This window comes from Capra hircus, chromosome 25 (assembly GCF_001704415.2).
Source record: "Capra hircus breed San Clemente chromosome 25, ASM170441v1, whole genome shotgun sequence".
Taxonomy (NCBI): domain Eukaryota; kingdom Metazoa; phylum Chordata; class Mammalia; order Artiodactyla; family Bovidae; genus Capra; species Capra hircus.
The window spans coordinates 38,537,590-38,554,486 of record NC_030832.1 but is presented as its reverse complement, the minus strand read 5'-3'; the positions used below and the strand labels follow the sequence as shown (position 1 = coordinate 38,554,486).

The window sequence follows — 16,897 nt, the reverse complement described above, 5'->3', positions numbered from 1 at the left end:
AGCTTGTCTTGCTGGAGCCAGTCAGCTGAGCCTCATTCACTGCCAGAAGCCATGAAGCCCCAGAGCCGAGGCTGACCTCTCACCAGTCCCCTGGCAAGCCAGTCAGTCTCAGCACCTGATCATGGGGACCTGTCGCCATAGCTGCTATTTTTATCATCTTTCCTCAATTCTTTTAAGTTTTTAATTCTGAAATAGCTTAAGGCGCACAAGTAGTTATAAAAACTGTATAAAAGGTCCCATGCATGCTTCTGCCAATGGGAACTTGGATGGCCAAAGTACATCATCTAAACCAGGAAACCAACATTGGTACAACACAGTTAAACTACAGACCTTATTTGGATTTACCAGTTGTTATACCTCTAATTTGCAGGGTGTGTGCCTTGTTTCTATGAAATTATATCACACGTATAGATTTGTATAACCGTCACCACAATTATGGTACAGAACTCTCCCAGTAACACAAAGGTCTCCAGGATGCTACCCCTTTATAGCCCAACCACCCTGACCCCTGGCAACCGCTGATCGCAATCATCATAATTTTGTCACTGTGAGGATGTAATATAGGTGGAGTTGTACAGTATGTGGCCTTTAGAAACTGATTTTCCCACTTAGCACAATGTCCTTGAGAACCCCCCAAGTCGCTGGGTGTATCAACAGCTTATTCCTCTCTCTTCTGTCAGTGGTCCAGGGTACGGCTGTGTCATAGTCTATCCATCGCACCGTCAACCATCTGGGTCGTTTTCAGTTTTCAGCAATTACAAATAAACCTGATATGGACAATCACGTACAAACTTGTGTGTGAACATGAGTGTCCCTATCTCTAGAATAAACACCTGGTAGTTAACTGCTGCATCACACAGCAGGTGGATGTTTAACTTCATAGCAAACTGCCAAGCTGTTTTCCAGAGTTGGCTGTACTGTTTTACATTCCCATAGGCAATGTATGAGATTTCAGTTTTAAAATGTAATAACTTCTTTAGAAAATGGTTGCTTTCCAACAAAAAGATAAAACTATTTTGAAACATCATTTAAAATTCTTACTATAATCTTACGTGCCCGAGTCTAGGTAATATGTACAAGGATACCAATACAGAGCAACCTGCCTTCTAGCAGACAAGCAGAAAGAAGCTAAGCTCTGTGTTCTTTCCTAAGATTATTCTTAGTTCAGTTCAGTCGCTCAGTCGTGTCCAACTCTTTGCAACCCCATGAATCACAGCATGCCAGGCCTCCCTGTCCATCACCAACTCCCGGAGTTCACTCAGACTCACGTCCATCGAGTCAGTGATGCCATCCAGCCATCAGCTTTACTCAAATAATGGGAAAATAGAATTTGATTTCTTGATAGAATTCTTGGACTGTTTACATATAATTCCTCTCTTAAAATTTCAAAAACAATGAATTCATGAGAACTTCCAAAGTTAATACCAAACATAAACCACTATCCAAATGATTCAACTGGAAAAAGTTCAACTAAGACAAGGGACCACCATTTACCTCAGAGAAAACAATACAGTAATTTTTAAGCTTGGAAGATCAACATATACTTCAATTCTTTATTTTAGGTTTTGCTACAGAAATGGTTCCCCTGGAAATTCTAGCCTCTTTGAATAGTGGAAAATCCACTTCTCCACTGGCTGTTGGCCATTAATCTAGCTATTTTAGCTGAAGTACGTGTATTTTTAAACTCAGGAACAGAAATGCAGTGTGGCTGTCAAAATTCACAATTTGCAAAATTTTTATCATAGCAATGGATGTCCTTGTGAACTGGACAGGTCCTAAATTCTCAGGGGGTAGGGCAGTAGTTGGGTCAAAGGCCATGCTGTGTCAAGGCTCGCCAAGAACTGAATTGTTTATAGAGACTCAAATTTAGAATCAAGAGCAGTAATGAACAAAGCCATTTTAAGTTTGGCACTAAGAATAAAAGGCTTAAGATTCCAAGTATAAAAACAAAATACATTATAAAAGGCATTATTGGGCCAAGAATCACTATTTTGTTACCATCAATAATAAAAGCCTAGGATGTATTCCAACGTTACTGCTCAGCGAGGGGGATAATGTGTCAAAACAGTCTGAACCAAAATGAGTTTCCTCTCCATCCAGGGAAGAACATGGATCTTCTAGGAGAAAAAAGATGGCTCTGCCGTACCTGCGCTGCACCTCGTAGTGAAGAGGGCTGGTCCTGTCACAAGAGCGCTGGGCCCTCGGGGATCTGTCCCTGGCTAGTTGCCAGACGGCTGAGGAAAAGGCCACTGCAAAAATACAGGCACATCCCACCAGATTTCTAGTTGCTCTGTTTAGCTCATACAATTCCTCTGCCTCGTGCATAGTTACAGATCATAATTTTAAAAGGTATTACACAATCTTATGATGGCTTTAACTTTCTCACCATTTAGATTTTTCTTTCATTATTGAAAATTATTACGTTTACCAGGATGAAACTACAGGGTATTTATAAAGCATAAATACAAATATGATGAGACAGATAGTTAAACTGAGCTAATCTCAAATTCCTAACCAGTAGTTTCTCTCTTCATTTCTTTTGTCAATTCTCTACAAGACCAAGGACAAATTATTTGATATTTCAGCTGTTTAACTTTTCTCAGTTGAAAAGTGTGGGTTATAGTTACACTAGAATAAGCTTTAAAAGTGATTTAAGAATCTCTAATATGGGTTTTTTTATAATTTGATTCAGGTACTGTATGTATCTTTGAAATTTTTGATATTTTATTTTAAACAATGTGAATTAATCTAGCAATGTCACAAATCTTAAATAAGGCACCCTTTAATTTCATGTGACAAAAATACTTGTTCATAAGGGCTAACTATAGTTTCCAGTCATGTATGGATGTAAGAGATGGACCATAAAGAAGGCTGAGCACTGAAGAATTGATGCTTTCGAACTGTGGTGTTGGAAAAGACTCTTAAGAGTCCCTTGGACTGCAAGATCAAACCAATCAATCCTAAAGGACATCAATCCTGAATATTCATTGCAAGGATGGATGCTGAAGCTGAAGCTCCAATACTTTGGCCACCTGATGTGAAGAGCTGACTCATTAGAAAAGATGCTGATCCTGGGGATGACTGAAGGCAGGAGAAGGGGATGACAGAGGATGAGATGGTTGGATGGCATCACCAACTCAACGGACATGAGTCTGAGCAAGCTCTAGGAGATGGTGAAGGAGAGGGAAGCCTGACGTGCTGCAGTGCATGGGGTCACAAAGAGTCAGACAAACAACTGAGTGACTGAACAACAACAGGGCTAACTGAGATTACTTCTAGCTAGAAGTCATTTGTATTAATAGAAAATCTCACTTCCTTCTTCCAGGTGTTGTTGGAAGCTGCAGTTTCTAGACTGACATCATCAGTATGTGATTACATCCCCTGCCTTTAGAGAAAGCTGTTGCTGTTTAGTTGCTAAGTCGTGTCCAACTCTTTTGTGACCCAATGGACTGTAGCCTCCCAGGCTCTTCTGTCCATGGGATTTCCCAGGCAACAATACTGGAGTGGGTTGCCATTTCTTTCTCCAGGGGCTCTTTCTGACCCAGGGATCAAACCCTCATCTCCTGCATTGGCAGGTGGGTTCTTTACCACTGAGCCACCTTGGGGAGCCCTTAGGGAAAGTAATGGTGAGTAAATCTAGCAAAAGGGCGGATGCCTGTGGACTAACTGATGGTCTGAAGAGCCATGTGTTCATGCCCACCTTGAATGGGGAGCAGAAGCCAAGAAAATTAGACAACTGAGATGTTCTTGTTTGAACTATTAAGTTAGAACAAAAGTACTCATATTTGAAGATATAAATACACAAAAATGCTTCCTACCAGTCGAATGTGAACAGTCTGTATGATCTGTCCAGGCTACCAGCTATCAACTTGTATTACAGATCAATTAGTATCATCTGAGTGCCGAAGAACTGGTGCTTTCAAATTGTGATGCTGGAGAAGACTCTAGAGAGTCCCTTGGACAGCAAGAAGATCAAATCAGTCAATCCTAAAGAAAATCAACCCTGAATCCTCATTGGAAGGACGGTTGCTGAAGCTGAAGCTTCAATACATTGGCCACCTGATGGGAAGAGCTGACTCATTGGAAAAGACCCTGATGCTGGGAAAAATTGAAGGCAGAAGAGGGGGTGGCAGAGGATGAGATGGTTAGGTAGCATTACAGACTCATTGGACACGAATTTGAGCAAACTCCAGGAGATAGTGGAGGGCAGGGAAGCCTGGTATACTGCAGTCCACAGGGTTGCAGAGAGTCAGACACGGCTTAGCAAGTGAACAACAACAGATACTTTGTAACATGCCATCCCAGTAGCCAGGAACACGAGGGGCACGGAACATGGCATAAAAACCCCATGGCCTCGAATCCTTGGGCAAATCACATCTATCCTTGCTGAGCCAGTCTCCTCTGTAAGATGGCAAAAACTCATTTTTACCTCATGATGGGTATGAGCATTCCATGGAATAATAACTAACATTTATGGAACACTTACTGTGCGCTCTACAGGGCACCTGACTCCTAGTGCACTGAGTCAACTACAGTAACTAACGTTGCAAGACAGGAGCTCGGAAGTTATTAGTCTGCTCTTCAGAGGGATGAGCACTCCTATTTACTTAGAAGTCTCCAGGCACCACCGCTTCCTCTCAGTAAGGTGAAAACAAATGATCCGGGCTCTCCTGCCTCAAAGTGTTATGTCAGGGTGAGAGAGACCATGAGTACAAAAACCTCCAGAAGCGGTACCAAGAAAACTGGAGGTATAATTATTATCTGCTCTATCCAGTTGGAAGCTCGATTCCTTTTTTCTTTCTGAAATGCATTTTGATGCTCCAGAGTCTATGTTTCAGGCTCTAGGCCTAGCACCTCACTTGGGTTCTCTCTTCAGACCCTAACAATGCAACAGTTATCACCCCCATTTTGCAGATGAGACATGAAAATTTCAGATGTGAAATATAAAAACCTTCCTGAAGGTCCAACAGGTAGAGTCAGACCCAGGCACTAACCTTTGCACTCACCCCTCAGGCCTCCAGATAAGTTCTTTGAGGAGGATTATGCAATAAAGTGAGATAAAAATGCTTTTATGACAAAGATCACTATTTTAGGGTAAGAAATTATGCAAGTTTCTACAATATTTTCTTTGGGGAAGGTTTCTAGTAGCCTTACCCCTGATTTGTTGCTGTTGTTTAGTCACTATGTCATGTCCAACTCTTTGCAACCTCATGAACTGTAGCCCACCAGGCTCCCCTGCCCATGGGATTTCCCAGGCAAGAATACTGGGTAGGTTGCCATTTCCTTCTCCAGGAGATCTTCCCAACCCGGGATCGAACCCACACCTCCTGCATTGGTAGGCAGATTCTTTTACTGCTGAGCCACCAGGGAAACTCCTCTTGATGTTCAGTTCAGTTCAGTTGCTCAGTCATCTTTGCGACCCCATGAATTGCAGCATGCCAGGCCTCCCTGTGCATCACCAACTCCCGGAGTTCACCAAAACTCATGTCCATTGAGTCGGTGATGCCATTCAGCCATCTCATCCTCTGTTGTTCCCTCTTCCTCCTGCCCCCAATCCCTCCCAGCATCAGAGTCTTTTCCAATGAGTCAGCTCTTTGCGTGAGGTGGCCAAAGTACTGGAGTTTCAGCTTTAGCATCATTCCTTCCAAAGAACACCTGGGACTGATCTCCTTTAAAATGGACTGGTTGGATCTCCTTGCAGTCCAAGGGACTCTCAAGAGTCTTCTCCAACACCACAGTTCAAAAGCATCAATTCTTTGGTGCTCAGCTTTCTTCACAGTCCAACTCTCACATCCATATATGACTACTGGAAAGAACATAGCCTTGACTAGACGGACCTTTGTTGGCAAGTAATGTCTCTGCTTTGTAATATGCTATCTAGGTTGGTCATAACTTTCCTTCCAAGGAGTAAGCGTCTTTTAATTTCATGGCTGCAGTCACCATCTGCAGTGATTTTGGAGCCCCCCAAAATAAAGTCTGACACTGTTTCCCCATCTATTTCCCATGAAGTGATGGGACCAGATGCCATGATCTTAGTTTTCTGAATGTTGATGTTAGATGAGTATAATTAATCTTCTAATAGTTACACAATATGGACAAGTTCTACCCAGACAAACAAATATTTCTGACTTTCTCCTTTTCCTTCCCTTAAAAAAAGGGAAGGCGTAGGGGAGAAAAAGAAGATTCTCCAACTACCTATAGTCCTTTGGGGAATCAATAATGAACGGTTAACACTGTCATGTTGATTTCATTTGTTGAAAAGGAATTAAAACGTTACAGAACTACATGGCAAAAACCACAAGGTGTTTTAACCACCCCATTCAAGTCTCATATCTTTTTTTCATCCCCACAGGGAACCAATACTTGACTGGAAACTTTCTAACTCATTTTATACACACATATATTTAGTCAGGATTGGTAATTTTGCTGAGCATTTAATTAATTAAATAGCATCATATAATAAATTTTACTGTCACATCTTACTCTTTTTAAAATTCAATGTTATACTTCAGAGACCTGTTGACCTTGATATGTGTTAACTGAGTTTATTCCTATTTAACTTCTTTCTGTATCCCTTTGTGATGGCTAATCTTGTGTGTCTGCTACCGTACCTAGTTAGTCAACTGAATACTAATTTAGGTGTTGCTGTGCAGGACTTCTGAAGATGTGGTTAACAACCAGTAGCCTTTAGGAGATTATCCTCCATAATCTGAGTGGGCTTCACTCAATCCATTGAAAGGCTTTAAGAATAGAACTGAGGTTTCCCTGAGGAAGAAGACATTCTGCTCATGGACTTCCAGCTGCTGGCTTACCCTGTAATTTCAGATTTTCCAGACCCCCACAACCACATAAGCCAATTTTTTGACTTCCTCATCTAAGTGACATTTAGAGGGCTTACAAGCTACTGCTAATACCAACTGTTTGGCAAGAAGCTGTCCATGTGCACACAGGGAAGAATTTACCGAGAAACAGAATCGCTGGGGCACAGAGTACATGATAGATTTTTCATTTTTGTTTGATATTGTCAAACACTTTCTCCAAAGTGGCTGCAGCACTCTGTGTTCCTACAACCACCATACTATGTTGCCATGATCACCAACACTTGGTGTTATCATACTTTTTTGCCTGATAGGTGAAGAGTACTGTTTAAGTACCATAAACTGTTTCCCTTTTCAGCATTAAAAAAGGACCCAGGACTGAACTATCTAAGCAGGGGAAGAGAGATAAAGGTAGTTCCCTGGTGGCTCAGCTGGTAAAGAATCCACCTGCAATGCGGGAGACCTGGGTTTGATCCCTGGGTTGGAATCTCTGGGTTTGATCCCCTGGAGAAGGGAATGGCAACCCACTCTAGTATTCTTGCCTGGAGAATCCCCAGGGACACAGGAGCCTGGAGGGCTACAGTCCATGGGGTCGCAAAGGGTCAGACATGACTAAGCATAGAGAACACACAGAGCCCGAGTCTACCAAGGAGGAAAGTCAACAGCGACTTCTATCCTTTCCACCACAGGGCAGGACCAGGCACCGAGAGCACGGCTATAGCCCCCAATCGAGGGCTGCTGCCACCCCTCCCCACCCCCATCGCTGTGCTCCAGACATAGTGGCCTCTGGGCTGTGCTCTCAACAGGCCAACGCGAGGATCCTGCTCTCCAGCCTGCAGGCTTTTCTCCTGGACACCCGGCCACCTCGGTCTCAGAGATGCTTCCTCGACCTTCCTCCTCCTCCTCTTTCCAGGTCTGTTTCTTGCTTCTCTTTCCTCAAAAGGCTTTCCTCTACCTCACAGGATACTACCTGTGTACTCTGTCTCCCTAGTAAAAACTAAGGAAATGAATTAAGGTCAAGGATCACTGCACTTCCAGCACCAAGCGCAGGCTTGAGCCGTCTAATGCCCAATGTGCTCACAGTGGCAGTTCTTGAATTCTTTTAGAATGATGTACTGAACTGAAGAGCTGTGCGTGCTCCTGAATGAACCAGCTGCATGCAGTGCCTTCAGCTCATCTGATGGGCACACAGACTCAACGACTAGGCGGGCTGATCAGCCACAGCCAGGATCCCCAGAGTGAGGGAATGCACTGCTTGTGGCTTCATTAACTCAACCTGAGGCTCATGGAAGCTGCAAGACTCTGCCCTTTACCTACTAAGTCATAACAGGCTTTGCTGTTGTTTAGTCACTAAGTCTCATCTGACTGGAGTCCATCAGGCTTCTGTCTACGGGACTTCCCAGGCAAGAATACTTGAGTGGGTTGCCATTTCCTCCTCCAGGGGATCTTCCTAATCCAGGGATTGAACCCATGTCTCCTGCATTGATTGGTAGGTGGATTCTTTATCACTGAGCCACCAGAGAAGCCCCATAACAGGCTTACAAAGCCTATAAATGCCATTCTTTCCTTGTGAATTTTGCTTCCCAACTCTACGTTTCTCCAAGTTGACATTTAAATTACTTTAAAAATATTTAGGTGATAATATAGCTCTTTAAAAAATATCTTGCTGGCAACAATTCAAATGTCCATTAACTGGTGAACAGGTGAAGAAACATGCTGCTGCTAAGTCGCTTCAGTCGTGTCCAACTCTGCGCGAACCCATAGACGGCAGCCCACCAGGCTCTGCTGTCCCTGGGATTCTCCAGGCAATAGTGCTGGAGTGGGTTGCCATTGCCTTCTCCAATGCATGAAAGTGAAAAAAGAAAGTGAAGTGACTCAGTCGTGTCTGACTCTTAGTGACCCCATGGACTGCAGCCTACCAGGCTCCTCTGTCCATGGGATTTTCTAGGCAAGAGTACATGATACATCCATAAATGGAATAAAAATGCCATAAAAAGTGAGTAAAGTACAACATGGATAAACTCCATTATCCAAAAGTGAAAGAAGCTGGTCACAAAAGACTACCTATTTCTGTATGATTCCATTCCTATGAAATATCTAGAAAAGACAAGGAAAATATATTAGTGATTGCCCGGGGCTAGGGTTGAGGATGAGAAATGACAGCAAATGGGTACAAAGGACCTTTGTGGGATGACGGAAATGTTGTAAATTGGCTTGTGGTAATAACTGCACAATTCTGTAAAAATTTATTGAATTGTACATTTAAAATGAGTTAATTTTATAGTTTATAAGTTACACTGCAATAAAGATGTTTAAAAAAAAAACCCACAAAAAACAGACAGTAACAGCACAAATCCTTGACACCTCTTCTCAACATCCCAGGCGGCTCAGAGTGTATGTGCACACTCAGTCACTCGGTTCTGTCCGATTCTTTGTGAGCCCGTGGACTGTAGCCCACTTGCCTTCTCGGTCTATGGGATTTTTCAGGCAAGAATACTGGAGTGGGTTGCCATTTCCTTCTCCAGGGAATCTTTCCTGACCCAGGGGTGAGCTCACATTTCCTTCGTCTCCTACACCGGCAGGCGATTCTTTACCACTGAGCAACCTGGGAAGACTTTTGTCCTTACACCTGGGAAGACTGTAATCTTCATCAAGGCTACAGAGCTGTAATTTCTGACTAGCCTGCTGCCCACTGAAATGTCGAATGTGCTCAGACGCAGGCCATCTACTGTCCTCTGTGAACACTGGTCCAGGACCAGACGGAACCATGCTCCTGGTCTGAAGAGCACTTAAGCCCATGTAGCTTTAGCAGCAACTTCCGCCGCTCAAACAATCCGATCCATTAGTAGAAAAAGAAAACCCAGCCATTTGGAGATGAATCTCCTGCTGGATTAGCGGTTGTCTCTCCAGCTACAATTGAGGAAGGAGGTTGGCAAAGCTTCTCCAGGCAAAAAACATCCTTATTGTGTCCCTCTTGAAGGACAGTTTCCTAGGAGAGGACCCCCACAACCCCGCTTCAGAAACTTTGACTTAAACATTGTTTTGCCTTCCTTTTTCCCTTCCTTTCTTCATCCATAACCAGGCTTTGGCTTATAGATAATTATTTCTGCCAAGCCGGTCCTTCATTCAGAGGGGAAAAGGCATGCTAGAAATGGCCATGAGGTGCCAAGGGTTCCAGGCTCCGCCCCTGCCACATGGCCTCTTCCCAAGAAGCCACTGGGCCAGTGGTTAGTAAAGCACAGGGCCAGCTCTCTGGGCTTAGCCTCTCCTAGAACATTCTGAGAGAGTTCTGAGAACCTGGTAGGTCCTAAGCTCCTTAAGAACCAATCAAGTGATGAGAAGCAGAGTGATCTGAACCAGAAAGGTATGTACTGCTCCCTCTTTAAGGTTCGTTACCTAGAAGCAGTCCCATCTCCAGGATCTTTTATTTCATTGTTTAAAGACACAGTGTTCTGTAACAAAACACCTTCTCTACTCATTTAGGCCACCAAAACTGCTCTGAAGCCAAGCACAATTAAGTAGAATAAAAAGGTCCCAATACACTGAGGTGAGAAAGAAGTGTGTTCTGTAACTGTTCAAATCTTTTGGACAAAATCAAACCTGTCAAGAAAATGATGTCCCAGGGCTATCCCGCCCAGTAAACTACTGCACTAGGTTTCAATGGTTGTTCTTTTAAGAAAATTGTGGAGGGAGAATCATGTTATAGGCAATCAGTGTTCACGATCCTCTGGTAACATAATTTGGAAAAAAAACCCAACAGCCTGAACCCTATTGAACACTATAAAGTTTCATTTTACTTTACCAGACAGAAGTTTCACATCTGTCTGTGAGTGGAATCATTTGAAACCACTTTTCCTTGTGGTTTTAAGTGTAGATGATTATACTGGGTCCAAGGTCCAGCCAGTACTGTGACTCCATACAGCTGCATGAATTTCAGGGCAGCACCGAGAGCAAGCAATCCCAGCTTGCCAACTGCCAGTGTTATCGGACGTGGAAGCAATGCCTGGCCCATACTGGCTTCTATCAGCAAGGGGATCCAGGGACACCGCACCAGAATTTAAGCAACTTTTGGACCTTTAACTTCAAAGGAAGTAATACCTGAGCGTCAGAAGTTAAAAAGAATTACTTCTTGAAATTCCAGCTATGATAATACTAGTACCCATTTTTGCTTGGTTCCTAGAAGTCCATGTTCTTATTTGAAGGAAGGGAAATAATCCTTCCTATAGCCACAGTGCCAGGACCACTACTACATAACTTTCAGTCAGAATCTGGAGATCGCCTTCTTTTCTGGTACTCATGCGAGGGCGGGGCGGGGGGGGGGGGGAGATCAATCTATCATGGCAATGACAGACAGATACTAGATAATGTGGACTTACGGGTCACTTCACTTTGCCTGGGAAATCCTACTGACAGAGGGCCTGACAGGCTACAGTCCGCGCGGTGGCAAAGACTGGACATAGCTGAACGACTGGCACACTTCCAGGGGCTTTCCAAGTGATGCTAGTGGTAATGAACCTGCTTGCCAAAGCAGGAGACATAAGAGACGTGGGTTTGATCCCTGGGTGGGAAAGAGCCCCTGGAGGAGGAAATGGCAACACACACCATTATTCTTGCCTGGAGAACCCCACGGATAGAGGAGCGTTGGGCTACAGTCCATGGGGGCACAAAGAGCTGGACAGAACTGGAGCAACTTAACACATACACAACTTTGTAAAGTCCTCATGTTTGGGCCTGTGAAACAATAGCCTTGTTCAATCCTTACGACCCACATACAGTGAGCCTGGCCCTACGCTCGACATACAGGACCCAAAGGTGATTGAAGGAAGAGCTCCCTTAGACCTTGAAAATGCAGAGTCTAAGGGAGATGGGTATGAAAAAAAATACCCAGGCAATCTAGATTGACATAGTAAAAATAAGAAATGCAAATATCTTTAATATAACTTGAATACCACTTATAAGTATATGACTTTACCAAGATAGATGGTATTTATTAAGGAAACAGTGACTGATTAATTACTAGGTTTAAAATAGCTGTCAACAGACACATACTTTGCAGGCTATAGGGTGTGCTAGACCATTTGGTTAAGTGTTCCTGTCTGCCCAGTTATTAATTTAAAAAGGTGTGTCATGGAGTTAAAAGCAATGAAACTACAGGAAGAATGTCTTGTGTGCCAAGTTGTGTTTGTTTAGAAAGTCCCCAGGTATTGATATGTAACGAGCAACAGGAACTTTACCAGACCAAAGTCCTGTTGACTCTTGAACAATGAGAGGGTTAGGGGCACCCGTTCTCTCCATGGTTGAAAATGTGAGCACAGTCAGCCCTCTGTATCCACAGATTCCATCAATACAGCATTACTGATTTTACTACTGAGAAAAATCCAAGTATAAGTGAACCTGAGAAAATTCAAACTCGTGTTGTTCAATGGTCAGCAGTAAATTACTGATTTCATATATCCAGTGATATTCCTTTTTTTAGTTCAGTAGTTATTTCCAAACACTACTCTTACATGATACCTGAACAATTCTAACAAACGTCCCTCAATCAGAGCCCATGAGACGGGTCATTCTGCTTTGAATTAAAATCCAAGCCCTTGCAATCAGAAATATAGTTCAAAAACTCAAAATAATGTAAAAATAGCTTGCTTGTTTTAAATATAGTTCTGTTGCTGGTAAGGGGAATCAAAACTTCTGAAACTTTTGCTATGTTTTGTTTCTCACCTACTCCTCCCATACAGCCAACTTTACAAAGACTGCTTACAAACTACCTAAGGAACTCCTCTTGAACTTAACTTGCTCATACATCCCTCTTTTCCTCCTTTCTCCCAACACTAGGACAAAGTAAACAAGTCCGAAGAACAGAACTGGTTAAAGTAGGCCACCTCCAGGACTGCAAGTGCAGAAGGCGCGAGGAGGCGGAACTGATGACCCCGCGCAGGCTGAGGCGCAAGGGAAGGGCACTGCTGTCCTGTCATAAACTATAAACTCAGAGCAGCACAGGCTCTGTTCCTTCCCCAGGGTGGTTCCCATGGCTGACCTCTGTGCTTGGCACAGGCTGGTGCACGAGAACCGCTGAAGGAATGAATGTAGGCGGGAAGCTGGCGCATCCCTAACAGTCGCTTGGAACATGGTAGCTGGGATTGTCAGTGCAACTGCAGTTCCACCCACCACGGAGCAGGTGAGGGTTTCGTTTCAACTGTGTGATGAGCACACAGCTTCTCTGTTTACCCAACAAATATTTTTAAGTTCTTACTGTGCCATCAGCACAATGAGAGATTTCAAAAAATCCTCAAGGAGTGTAGAGCTCATTGACCAAGAGAAAAATTTGTGCCATTAATACTATTCTTTTATCCACTTACGTGTTGGTCACTCTGCTAGATGCTGAGGATAAGCAGTAAACAAGACAGATGAAAATCAACTCATGTAGGGTGGCTATGGGCTGCTGCTGCTAAGTCGATTCAGTTGTGTCCGACTCTGTGCGGGGATTCTCCAGGCAAGAACACTGGAGTGGGTTCTTCTCCAGTGCATGAAAGCAAAAAGTGAAAGTGAAGTCGCTCAGTCGTGTCCAACTCTTAGCAACCCCATGCACTGTAGCCCACCAGGCTCCTCTGTCCACGGGACTTTCCAGGCAGTGAGGTGACATTGCCTTCTCCGGCTATGGGCTAGCAAACAAAAAATACTACTGCTCGCAGTTAACACACTGTCCTAACAACTTTTGTATCCATATAATCGACACAACAATCATACGAGGTGGGTGAAAACTGAAGGCAAGGTCAAACGGAGGAATACATCATCGAGTACATACAGGACTCTGGGGTAACAAAGGATGGGTCGGTTTGCTGAAGAAGCTGTCAGTCTTAGCGGCGCAACAGTGGGACTGAATGTCATGTAAGAACAAGTATTTTGTATGTTTAAAGTGTCTGTGCATTTAGAAATAGACTGTACTGTCAGACATGGTTGTGTCTGGCACTCCAAGTGAAAGATGAAGCCATGGAAAAAATAAACCATTTGGTCCATTAAAACCATTAAAGTTTTAATTGTTTTTTTAATTATAGCACTTAAATATAAAGAATTATCATTGTGATTTTCCTGATTTTCTTCCATCCTTTGAACTTCTGTGGCCAGAAAGGCATTGGCTAGCTTAGGCCTCAGGCATCTGCATCCAACAGGTGGCCAGGGTGGTCTCTGGTCCCCCTCTCCCCTCAGACCGGGGCTTCCCTCCCTGTAACGCAGGAGGGGCCACTCTGTCCAGAAGATGGAAAGGAAGCACCCAGGGGTGGCTTGTAGCTGGACTCATTAGCTGAGACCTGTCCTGACCTCCAGCCCCAGTCTTTCACCTGTTTATTACAGGCACTATGTTATCATCTGAACTTCTGTCTCTTCTAACGTTGGCAGGTTGTTAATCCCACTTTTGTACCTTTTCTTACTGGCACACATCTTCTTCCTGCATTTGTACTATTCAGGGATACAGCTGCACCTTGAAGGGGATCAGCTGCTTGCTTGCAACATCAGGGATAAGAGTTTGAAAAGATGTAAGAACTAGAATTTTTCTAGTTGTTGAAGTTACTAAAAGTTAAACATGTGCCCCCCAATAAGGAAAAATTAAGAGAAAATGGTAAGATTCAAAATTAGGTTTACCCTTAGAAAGTTTGCAAAACAGAGGAAGTGACACATTTTAGGTTAGTTTTTAAAATTTTTTATCTATTAATATGGAGTAGATTTATCAATTTCTAGGGTTTTTTTTAGCTTAAATATTATAAACATAATCCACTCACATAAAATATAAACACTCCAGAAGGCAGAGTGTAAGGCAGACATAAAAGCCCCTCTTCCTCTAACCTAGAGTTAACCACAGCTATCCTTTCGTATTTTAGTGAAGGAATTACTACTGTTTAGGGACTTTTAACCTCCAAAGAACCACACAAATAAAACCATTTTAAGCAACAAACCGAAGGGCACCCTCACTCACCAGCTGTTCCTTCTCAGCACATAGCTCTGGAAGGCTATGAGCAATCCCTTACATCTCCAAGGGGTGCTTTAAAAAAAAAAAAAAAAAGTTTGCTCCCTGGATGGGGAACACATTCTCGTGATATTTTTCATTTACTTTCGAAGGAGAGAGAAACCGCAACATTTCATCTCATTTCCACAAGTCTCACCTTTATCCACAAAGATTTGAGTTATAACCAGAACACCAGAAAGACAGACTCAATGTCTGGAAAACGTAAAGAGAATGATAAAATCAAGGCTGAGGAAAGTAAGAACAAAAGTATACAGGCCTCAAGGGCTGCAGAGCCGTAATTACTGCAGACATATCAAGTACAAAGTTTATAGGGGAAATTACACCCGACTGCCAGACATGAAATCTCGGGTGTTTTCCCGGCCAATGTCCACAAACTACCCTGTTATAGGTTTTATACATGTTTTACTATTTTTTAAAAAAACTCTCTATGGGATATATACATATCATATCTATATATATGATATATATATATATAAAGGAAGCCATTTTAAAACATCTACTTAATTGGTTGAGGTTCAGGAAAAGTACATTCTCACACAATCAGATTACAGCATGGCCTGGGGTGTGTTTCCTGGAGGGTGTTTTGCAATGTATAGCAAATATGTTGACTACCCCTCCCCCGGAACTCCTGCAGGGGATTTAGCTTAAGGAAAAGATCCCAGATTTGTTTAAGTTTCACCTACAATAGTGTTCACAGCAGTACTTTAATGGCAAGGTACTGGCAACGACCTATCGTCCAAAAGGAGGCGGGTGGATGAATACATTCTGACGAAGAATGGAGAGTCCTCCAAAAGGTGAAGCACGCAATACTGACCGACAGGGAAAGGCGCACTGAAAAATATCTGAAGGAGTGACAGTACGAGTTAGTAGTGCGGGATTCTGGGTAACTTTTACTTTCAGTGTAAATATCCACAGAAATTTTGGAAATTCTCTGGTCTCAGTAAAATTTAGTTTTTTCCTATATTTTCTATATTATTTCTATATATATCTATATAAAAACATCAGTTTTCAAGAGCCTCTAAGATTAAAACCAGCACACACAAATAAATAAAACATGGGAAACTGTGGGAAATGCAGAGATGTATAATCTGGGGGACTTGTTCTCAAGCATGAACAATCTAAGTGTGGAGAAGACCCAAATTAAAAATAACATTTCCTTTAGAAAAAAGTACTAGTCTTGAAGCCTCTTGATTTAACTGTAACTCACTGAAATGCTTTTAAAAACTAGTCTATTGTGCCTGTATCAGTAAAGTATGTTTTTACGAAAAGTCACACAGAAAGGAAAAGTTCAGTTCAGTTCGGTTCAGTCACTCAGTCATGTCCGACTCTTTGCAACCCCATGAACCGCAGCACGTCAGGCCTCCCTGTCCATCACCAACTACCAGAGTTTCCCCAAACCCATGTCAATTGAGTTGGTGATGCCATCCAACCATCTCATCCTCTGTCATCCCCTTCTCCTCCTGCCCTCAATCTTTCCCAACATCAGGGTCTTTTCAAATGAGTCAGCTCTTCCCATCAGGTGGCCAAAGTACTGGAGTTTCAGCTTCAACATCAGTCCTTCCAATGAACACCCAGGACTGATCTCCTTTAGGATGGACTGGTTGGATCTCCTTGCAGTCCAAGGGACTCTCAAGAGTCTTCTCCAACACCACAGTTCAAAAGCATCAATTCTTTGGTGTTCAGCTTTCTTTACAGTCCAACTCTCACATCCATACATGACTACTGAAAAAACCATAGCCTTGACTAGACGGACTTTTGTTGGCAAAGTAATGTCTCTGCTTTTTAATGTGCTGTCTAGGTTGGTCATGAAAGTGAAAGTGAAGTCGCTCAGTTGTGTCCGACTCTTTGCGACCCCATGGACTGCAGCCTATCAGGCTCCTCCGTCCATGGGATTTTCCAGGCAAGAGTGCTGGAGTGGATTGCCATTTCCTTCTCCAGGGATCTTCCCAATCCAGGAATCGAACCCGGGTCTCCTGCACTGCAAGCAGACGCTTTACCGTCAGAGCATAACTCTCCTTAATACTCAATTAACTAGAAAGTTCAAATAACTCTACACCCCCAG

The 16,897-nt window shown here is 43.1% G+C and overlaps 1 protein-coding gene across 1 annotated transcript in view; it reads right to left on the bottom strand.

The window, feature by feature from the left end:
- BAIAP2L1 (BAI1 associated protein 2 like 1) overlaps positions 1-16,897 on the bottom strand; it is a 76,858-nt gene that overhangs the window by 53,025 nt on the left and 6,936 nt on the right. The gene's annotated exons all lie outside the window — the stretch shown is intronic.